General features: G+C 39.8%; 1 pseudogene; it reads right to left on the minus strand.

Annotated features, from left to right (window-relative positions):
* Positions 1-1,000: 1,000 nt before the first annotated feature.
* LOC137966366 (alpha-terpineol synthase, chloroplastic-like) lies at positions 1,001-6,448 on the minus strand (annotated as a pseudogene).
* Positions 6,449-8,703: the final 2,255 nt, after the last annotated feature.

An 8,703-nucleotide genomic window follows, 5' to 3' on the forward strand; every position in this document is an offset into this window, starting at 1 on the left:
AAACTTTGTTTTTGCTTATGCTGCATTCTTCAGTCTTTGTGAAGAGTTCGGTTATCCAGAGGGATGGGCTGAACCAATAATTTCTTAAAAAAGTCAAAATTTTCCTTACGGGATCCTGCAAAGCCATCATCTCCTCTGTAGTAGTACGCATGTGACATTCTCCCAAGACCTAACACAACGTCAACCAAATCTCGAGGGAAAGGAGATTCAAGTAGGGGTGGCTTCGAACTGAGCCGGCTTGCGAGCGACTTGAGCTCGGCTCGGTACCTGCTCGGTTCGATTCAGTATCCCTCGAGCTCGAGATCCGGGATCGGTTCGTTTAAATTAACGAGCCAAGCTCGACCGAATCCAAGTTCGAATCGACGGCTCACGATCCGGCTGGTTAATTTAAACGAGCGACGGGATTCGGGAATCAGGGGCTTTGGGATTTTGGGAGTCTCGGGACTAGAAGAGAGTCGCGTCGCGGGACTCTCTTCCATTCCGTCTCTGCCATTGTTCTCCCTCTTCCTCTTCGATTCCTCACTCCTCTTTGTCTCAGACTCTTCGATTTCTTTGTCTATGATTTCTTCCTCTGTGATTTCTTTCTCTTTTATCTTCTTCCTCTTAGATTTCTTCATTTGAAGTTCTCCCTCGCTGACGAGACGAAAGCCACAGTCCGACGGAAGGAGGTATGCTTTTTATTTAATCTTCTATTTTTTTTTGTCGCCGACCTAACCCTACAAAAGTTGTAACTTTCGCAATTTTTTTCAGTTTCATCCAAATGTATGCAAGGGGAACAACTGTGGCGTTCAATTTCATCTGATCAATGAAGCTTACGATGTAAGTAATTAAAAAATACCCCCTTTCTCTCCAAGTTTTAATCCATTCCCTTGTCTTCCTTCCACAAAATTAGAAAGATCGATGACTGATTTCTTCCGGCGACCCTTTTCCATGTTCAGATGGTGATGAGCAGTTTGAGGGAATGCAATGAAGACGAATCGTATTCTTACAACACCAAAAGCTACGAATACGCGGACAGTTGCGACGAACCATCTTGCTCATATTCTTTAGGGCTTATGGTAGGATCCGGCCTATACTGCATGAAGCCGAAAGCCTGAAACTCAAGAATGGAGTCGCATGAAGAATCTCTGAAAGCAGCTTTAGTGGAGGTCTCTCGGCAATTCAAATCTCTGATCAATGCAGACGACATTGAGTCCATCAAACAATTTCAAAACCTCATGTTCGCCTCTCTCTCTCTCTCTCTCTCTCTCTCTCTCTCTCTCAGTCTCTCTCTCTCTCTCTCTCTCACACACACACTCTCTCTCTCTCTCCCGATTATTTTCCATCGCTTTATCTTCCTTTCACTGTTGCAGTTCAGAGGCTGGCAAAGGAGACTTTCATTTTTTTTCTTTTTGAAACTGCATGTCTCTGCTTGGACTCTTAGGCCTGAACTACATCGCTGGAATAAATGAAAAATATCATGGTTTGGATTCTTTCAAATCAAAGTCAATTGATTTCGTTTTGTCTAAGTGGGTTTTTTGTCCAATTTAATGCAAGTTATAATAAGTTGTTGCGAACGTCTTAGCTGTTTATATATATTAATTAGTCTATTCTAGCATATTGTTGGGAAACCTGGCGACTGATGTTAGGTTGAACAAAAAAATAGACAATTCCAAAATTCCGATCAATTGTTAGTAAACTCTGTCGAAAAGTTTTTTATTGTAAAACCTAGAAATATTGAAGAAAAAACTATCAATATTTTCTGTCTCTCTTATTAACTTTTGGTGAAGAGGGAATTCAAGGGGTTAGTAAAACCTTCAATTTTGGTTTAGATGTATGTTGATTCCGGTGATATTGCTTGTGCAGTGTTGAGAGCATAGAATTTTGTAGTTAAACCCTCTCTCTGGAAGTTAGATCATAAAGAAGCTTCTGAGATGTTTGTCGTTTTCTATAAATGTTGTTTGCTGTGGTGCATATGTTTTCTCTCAAATTTTGGTAGATATTAAAAATTGGAACAATATTAACTCTAAGACCTTTAATTTAGCATATCTTGTCAATTTTTTGTTTTTGAACCTCTTAAGACCTTATCACTTGTACATTTTGCATTGTCCTGGTTTTCGTGAGTACTTTCTACATACAATCCTCTTTTTAGTTCATTGATATCTATGTTAGAGTAGGGACTTTGTGATATTGTTATTGAAAGCTACATATCACAGTGGTTTCTATTTGCACTTTTTTTTTTTTTATCTTTTGAACCTTTTATTCTAAAAGATCTTGATATTTTGTTTGTTCTATTTACCTAATTCCTATTGTGCAGTTTGGGGAGGCTTCAAGATAGCAATGTAGTGCTCTCACATTTTAACGACTACTCAGAAAAGTGTTATGCAGCTGTTTTTGGTGAAATAGCCAAAAATGTACTTCTTGTGAAGTCAATGAAGTTGGACCTGGACTACATATTTCAGAAATTGAGGTAAAAAATGTTTAGATAATTGGGTTCTTTATGATCCTATGAGAAGGTTAAGAGGAGACCATGTCAAATCTTGGTGGGTTAGTCAACTTATATGCCATTTGATGGGAGAAACTTTAGAGCATTACATATAGGAGCTAGATTGATGGTAATGCACCAATGTTAGAGGGCTAGCCAAACAAATCCAACACCTGTCCAGTGAAATTTATTGAGTCAGAAATTACTTCGGATTGTTATATTAGTTTTTACAACCTTGACCAATAGGATATCTCTCATGCTTGTCTCATATTCACAAGTTGTAGTTTCCAGTTGCTGGTTTACTATAGAAACATTCATCTAATGGTCTTTATGGTTTTATGATGCATTTCCGACCACTATTTTCCATTTCGTAAATCATGCCTAGCTTAAACCTTGACTAGATTATATAAATTAATTTGTTCCTTACAGTCATAAAAAATGCAGCTTCAGCTTACCAACCTCTTGTTATTAATATGTGACTCTTATCTCATTCGAGGATATTTGCTTGCTTATGTACACAGTAATCTTGATTCATATTAATATGAACCTATATTTGGTTGGTGATTAGATTTGGACTTTTGAACTATAGGTTCATATTAATAAAGACTTTTCATAGTTACTTTTAACTGGTGGATGTGGCCAGTGGTCACCAAAGTCCAAACTCTTTCCCCTACCTGAAGATTCTTTTTTTCTTTTTCTGGATTATAGGTTTTCAACGAATTTTCAATTTAAAATCTTATTAAAGTCCTACTTGAAAGTCACATACATGACTTAACCTGTGGACTTGAAGCAATATCAGAGATGAACGTCTGATGCCCTCCTTTTTCTGTTCAATTGGTGAAAAAAACCTGCCAGCAAGAATGATTTTCCATAACAGTATTTTTCTAAGAAATTAAAAGTGAAGGCTTCTAAAAAAACCCTATTTTTCGAGGGTACATTTCTAGAGAGATAATAGTTTTTCCTAAGAATTAGTTTCTTTCTACCTAGAATAGATTTCCCAAGGGACACAGGACAAAGTGACCCTATATATCTTTTGCAAAAGTGGAAATCAGATGGGAATTCATTTTGGCCCTCATGCCCAATCTTATACAGGTATTATATACATAGGTCATGCCCAATTTTATGTAAAATGTATGCATAATTTTATATACAATTTATTTGATATATATTTTTTGAAAAGTTTTAAATGTATGCTGAAACTCGAGCTCGACTCGAAGCTCGGCTCAAACTCAGTTAAAATTATTGGACTCGAGCTCGATAACAATTTTAGGCTCGAGACTGGGCTCAGCCCGAGCTCGAGTTTGAAATATTTAAAACAAACTCGGCTAGAACATAGGAAGGTTCGGGCTCGGCTCGACTCAATGCCACCCATAGATTCAAGAATCAAATCTTTATTTATCTTCTTCCATGCGTCACTGATCAAGTTCCTTATATGTTGGCGAGCAACGTCCTCTGTACTTCCATTGTCACGCATGGAGCACTGGTTGACTTGAGAACATCACCTCTTGACATTTCTTCATGTAGCTTGGACAAATTACTATCAGTAAAGAAAAGAACAAAAAAAAAGATAAATATAAGAGGTAATGAAGGGAGCACCATTGAAGTTCCTAAATCGTCGTTGAGTCAAAGGAACATTGATGACCAGTTGATTACTTCTGGTAGGTTAACCAAACTTTGTAATGTCTCATTTGTTATATTTGCTTTCAATGAGAAGTAAGCATTGCCTAATATCACTGACCCTGATATCAACTTCACTGCATTCTCAATATATTCATCGAGTGTAGACATGTACCCTTCGTTGTACCATTTTGCCTCTTTCAGGTATGCTTTGCATAGATCTGCCCACTACATAACCATAAAATTAAATATTAGATAGTGCTTCAACGACGACTGATCTAATACGAAAAGCTATTTGGTGCGAAATATGTGAAACACTATGTCAGCCAACTGATCATGATTGGATGGTTGAGATGCCATTTTGCACCAAATGGCTTTTTGTATTGGATGGGCCCTCAAGCTTCTAAAAGATTCTTAAAAATAAAACTTGAGGAAGAGACATTGGGATTGATACCAATTTGCTAAGGCAAGGCACAATGTTCCATCCTTGTTCTTTAAGACTTGTATATGACACTTCATTGGCACTGTTGAAGAGGGCAAAGTAAATCATCTTCATGTAGTGCGGAAGCTTGTCAATGGCATTTATATCCCATCTGGTAAAACCCTGTGAGAGTCTCAGAGCAAGCATGGATTGGGTTTAAACTGCAAGTACCTCAAAACGAAAGGTGAGCCTACCTTTCAATGACATATGTAAATCGCTCTAGTTCATCTATTGATCCGGACAGATCGTAAGTGTCATCAATGGTGGTTATGAGCTGACTAACCTATGTCAATACGAATCGAGTATAGCCATATTCAGGTAAAGGAGTCATGGCAAGCTCCCATAAGAAACATTCGGCCAATCGATCTCTTGAAAAGCTCAACTTATGTGGAACAGTAGTTTTAGTCCACCACCTGGACAAACAGGTAAGCAAATTTTATGTTTTGCTGAATGGTTTTGGCCAAAAATAATTTTTTTCTTGAATCAAGAAGTAATAATAGTTTGTGAAAAGTAGAAAAATATGTAGTTGCCACATTTCGACATGAGATAGAATCAAGGTTAAGTGAGTGTTACATGAATGGATTGTTGTGGCTCCGTGTCATTTAGTTATCAGATAAGATCTGATAACTAAAAGTGAGCTTTACCTGGACGCTGGTTTAAGCTTTATTTGGCATTGGGCTTGCTGCATGTTGTAGGCTAACTTGGCTAGTTCAAGTAACTTGGAATTCTTGTCATCTGATTTCCCATATGCCTCTTTGAACCATCTTGCCTCTAAGCCTGTAACACTCTAGTGGAAGGGAGACTCCAGTGCATGCATTACTTTGTTTTTGAGTTCTTCTTGCAGGCTGCCTTTGAGATCGTCTTTGAGGTTCTTCGATGAGAAAGCTCTTAACTTCATCTAATATCGTTTCCCCTTCTAAAGCAAGAAACGAGGCATCATACAAGCTTAGATTTCCTTTCGTGTCTCTGCACAGGCTTGCCTTGAAACTTCCCTTCTCATCCATGAATCTGCTAAACACATCTATTTCCACACAAATGTCACTGACGACTTTACAGTTTGACTGGTGAAGTAGAGCTGGCTGATACCATACCTTCCTCTACCATGATCCCATTTTGTCTGGAGAGATGAAGCAGGAGCGCGGTGGAGTAAAGATCCAGGTCTGTCTTCGTTCCACCATTATAGCTGCTGAGTCTTGCTCGTAGAATTCCATTGATCTTGTCTCGAAAGAGATAACCCAGACCTAAACGTTCAAGGTTGTCAACTAGCTGGAGCAGAGTGACTTGATCCTTCTCCGATTCTAGCAGACGCTTCGTGTAATTGTTTGCAAACCTGTAATGAGCTGGTTGTAAATTGATTAACGTGATTGTAGGAAACGGATTGTTTCCTTGATCCTGTAATCTATTCCTTGATTTTAGGATCTAAATTGATCCTAAAATCAGTATGTAATGTATTATAAATTGCCTCCTAAAAGAATACATCGTCGGAAAATCATTCTTTGAATCTCTGTTATTGTTTTTTAAGTTCTCTCTGTTTCATATGGTATCAGAGCAGGAGAATTATCCTCTCTTTTTCGTCACCGAAAGTCGGAGCTAAGTGCTCCCGTAATCGGTGAAGGAGAAAGCCGGAAAAAAAATCATCGGAGTTGCAGAACTCTGTTTTTTCTGCAACTCATTATTCCGGCTGTCCCAAAGCCAAAAGAATGTCGCCGACGACCGACGACGATCACTAAAGACCGAAGACGACTGCCGACGACCATTCCACCTGCCCGTTATTGCCGCCGATCACCATTGTCGCCGGGAAGCCGAATTGCCGAAAAAATAGAGTGCTGCGACGATGGTCCTGTAGCCGAAATCACGTCGTTGACGAGTGCCGACGATGGCACCATCACCCCGTTGTCACTGCCAACCACCGTCGTTGCCAAAGGAAGCCGACGCTCCGTTGCCGCTGCCGAAGACGAAGAAGACAGGTATATTTTGTTTTAAACTTAGGAACTACTGTTCCTTTACTTTTTCTGCCGACCGAACCGACCCAGACCGAGGGGGTCAATCGAATCGGGCCGAACCGTACCAGACCATCATCAGACTATAACCGAACCGGACCAGCACTGGATCGGACCAGAATTGAACCAGATCAGTTCGTACCGAACCGGACCTGATCGAACCGGACCGGCCTGAACCGAACCTGACCGGATTAGACAAGACCGAAAAAAAAATCAGATCGATGGCCACCACTACAGGCGCATCCACCGAACGTATCCCATCACCATAGATTATAGTCCACCAAGACAATTCTGCATTTCCTACTGGAATTATCCCCGATGAGACCAATTATTCATTATGGTCCCAACTCATGGAGACGCGAATTGGCGCACGCAACAAAGCTGGATACCTCACTGGCGAAACAAAAAACCCAGCATCTGGTGATGCCAATCTTGGAGCATGGATTACTGAAAATCAAAGAGTCAAAAGTTGGCTTATTGACTCCATGAGTCCATTTCTCATGCAGCGATTTATTCGCCTCTCCACTGCCAAGGAGATATGGGTAGCAGTATCAAAAACGTTCTATGATGGATCAGATGAAACTTGTATATTTGAGAGAGATCTTTTTCTACCAAACAAAATGGTAGACCGTTATCCACGTACTACAATGAACTGGTGGCTATTTTCCAGGATATTGATCATAGAACTATATCTTAGGAAGGAACAGTCGAAGGGCTAATCCAGTTGCACTCTGCAATGGCTCGGCTTCGGGTTCATATTTTTCTCAGTGGGCTTGACTTCGAATTTGATCATGTTCGTGGAGAAATTTTGCCAAAAGACCCCAAACTTGATTTGGAGAGTACATATGCATATGTCAGACACGAATATCAACAAAGATAGACAATGAGGAACTATCGTCCAGTCTCAGAGAACTCGGCGATGTTGGTCAACCAAAATCGACAAGGATCATCAAGCAGTCGGAACCCTCAATCCTCTGGCAAAGGTAACAATCGTGTATGTATTCACCGCGGGAAAAAAGGACATTCACAACACCGGTGTTATGAGATTATTGGCTATCCGGAGTGGTGGGATTTCTCGAAAAGTCCCCGTAAAAAGATTGCTGGGAAAGCTATGGTGACATCCATGGAAGATAATCAGGAGCTACCTACTGCAAATGTTGCCCATCCAGGTATTCTCGATAATGCATCAGTATTTTCTGTACATTCTAAGAATAGCCCTTGGATTATTGATACAGGTGCATCCGATCACATGACAAGGGATCCCAGTCAGTTACAATCAATCCTACCTTCTCCACAATCTGTTATTTCAACAGCCAATGGTAGTACCTCTCCTATTACTGGGGAAGGATCTGTTATATTATCCAATAATCTGACATTAGATACTATCCTTGTGGTTCCCTCTCATGAATATAACCTTTTGTCTGTTAGCCAAATTTCTTCCACTCTTGCTTGTACTGTAACTTTTTGGCCCTCATTTTGTGTCTTTCAGGACATTCTAACCCGGAAGATTCTTGGTTATGGTGTTAGACGGGGCAAACTCTACTATTTGGAGTTGACAAAGAATGGGGGATCAAAAATCAGTCAGACAAATCAAACTAGCAGTGAAGATAATGCTCAAACAACTATATGGTTATGGCACCGACGATTAGGCCACCTTTCCTTTGGTTATCTTAAAAAATTACGACCTCAACTTTTTTCAGGTTTGACTGATGTGCATTTCATTGTGACACATGTGAATTGGCTAAAAGCCACCGTATTGCTTATTTACCGAGTTTGAATAAAAGTTTTGAACCTTTTGAGGTTATTCATTCTGATGTTTGGGGTCTAGCCAAGGTTCCCTCTATTTCTAGAGCTCGTTACTTTGTGACATTTATTGATGAATACACTAGAATGACTTGGGTATCTCTGCTTATCCAAAAGAGTCATGTGTGTCGAGCATTTCAGAAATTCCATACAATGATACATACTCAATACCAAAAGCAGATTCGTGTTTTGCAATCTGACAATGGTACTGAGTTTGTTAATGCGTCTCTCAAAAATTTTCTAACCACTCATGGAATTCGTCATCAGAATGGATTGGCAGAAAAAAAGAATAGACAACTTTTGGAAGTAGTATGTGCCTCTCTCTTTGGCATGAACAT

This window comes from Aristolochia californica, unplaced genomic scaffold (assembly GCF_029961685.1).
Source record: "Aristolochia californica isolate CCGP_79_NKW_82.1479 unplaced genomic scaffold, dmAriCali1.0.hap1 SCAF_5, whole genome shotgun sequence".
NCBI lineage: Eukaryota > Viridiplantae > Streptophyta > Magnoliopsida > Piperales > Aristolochiaceae > Aristolochia > Aristolochia californica.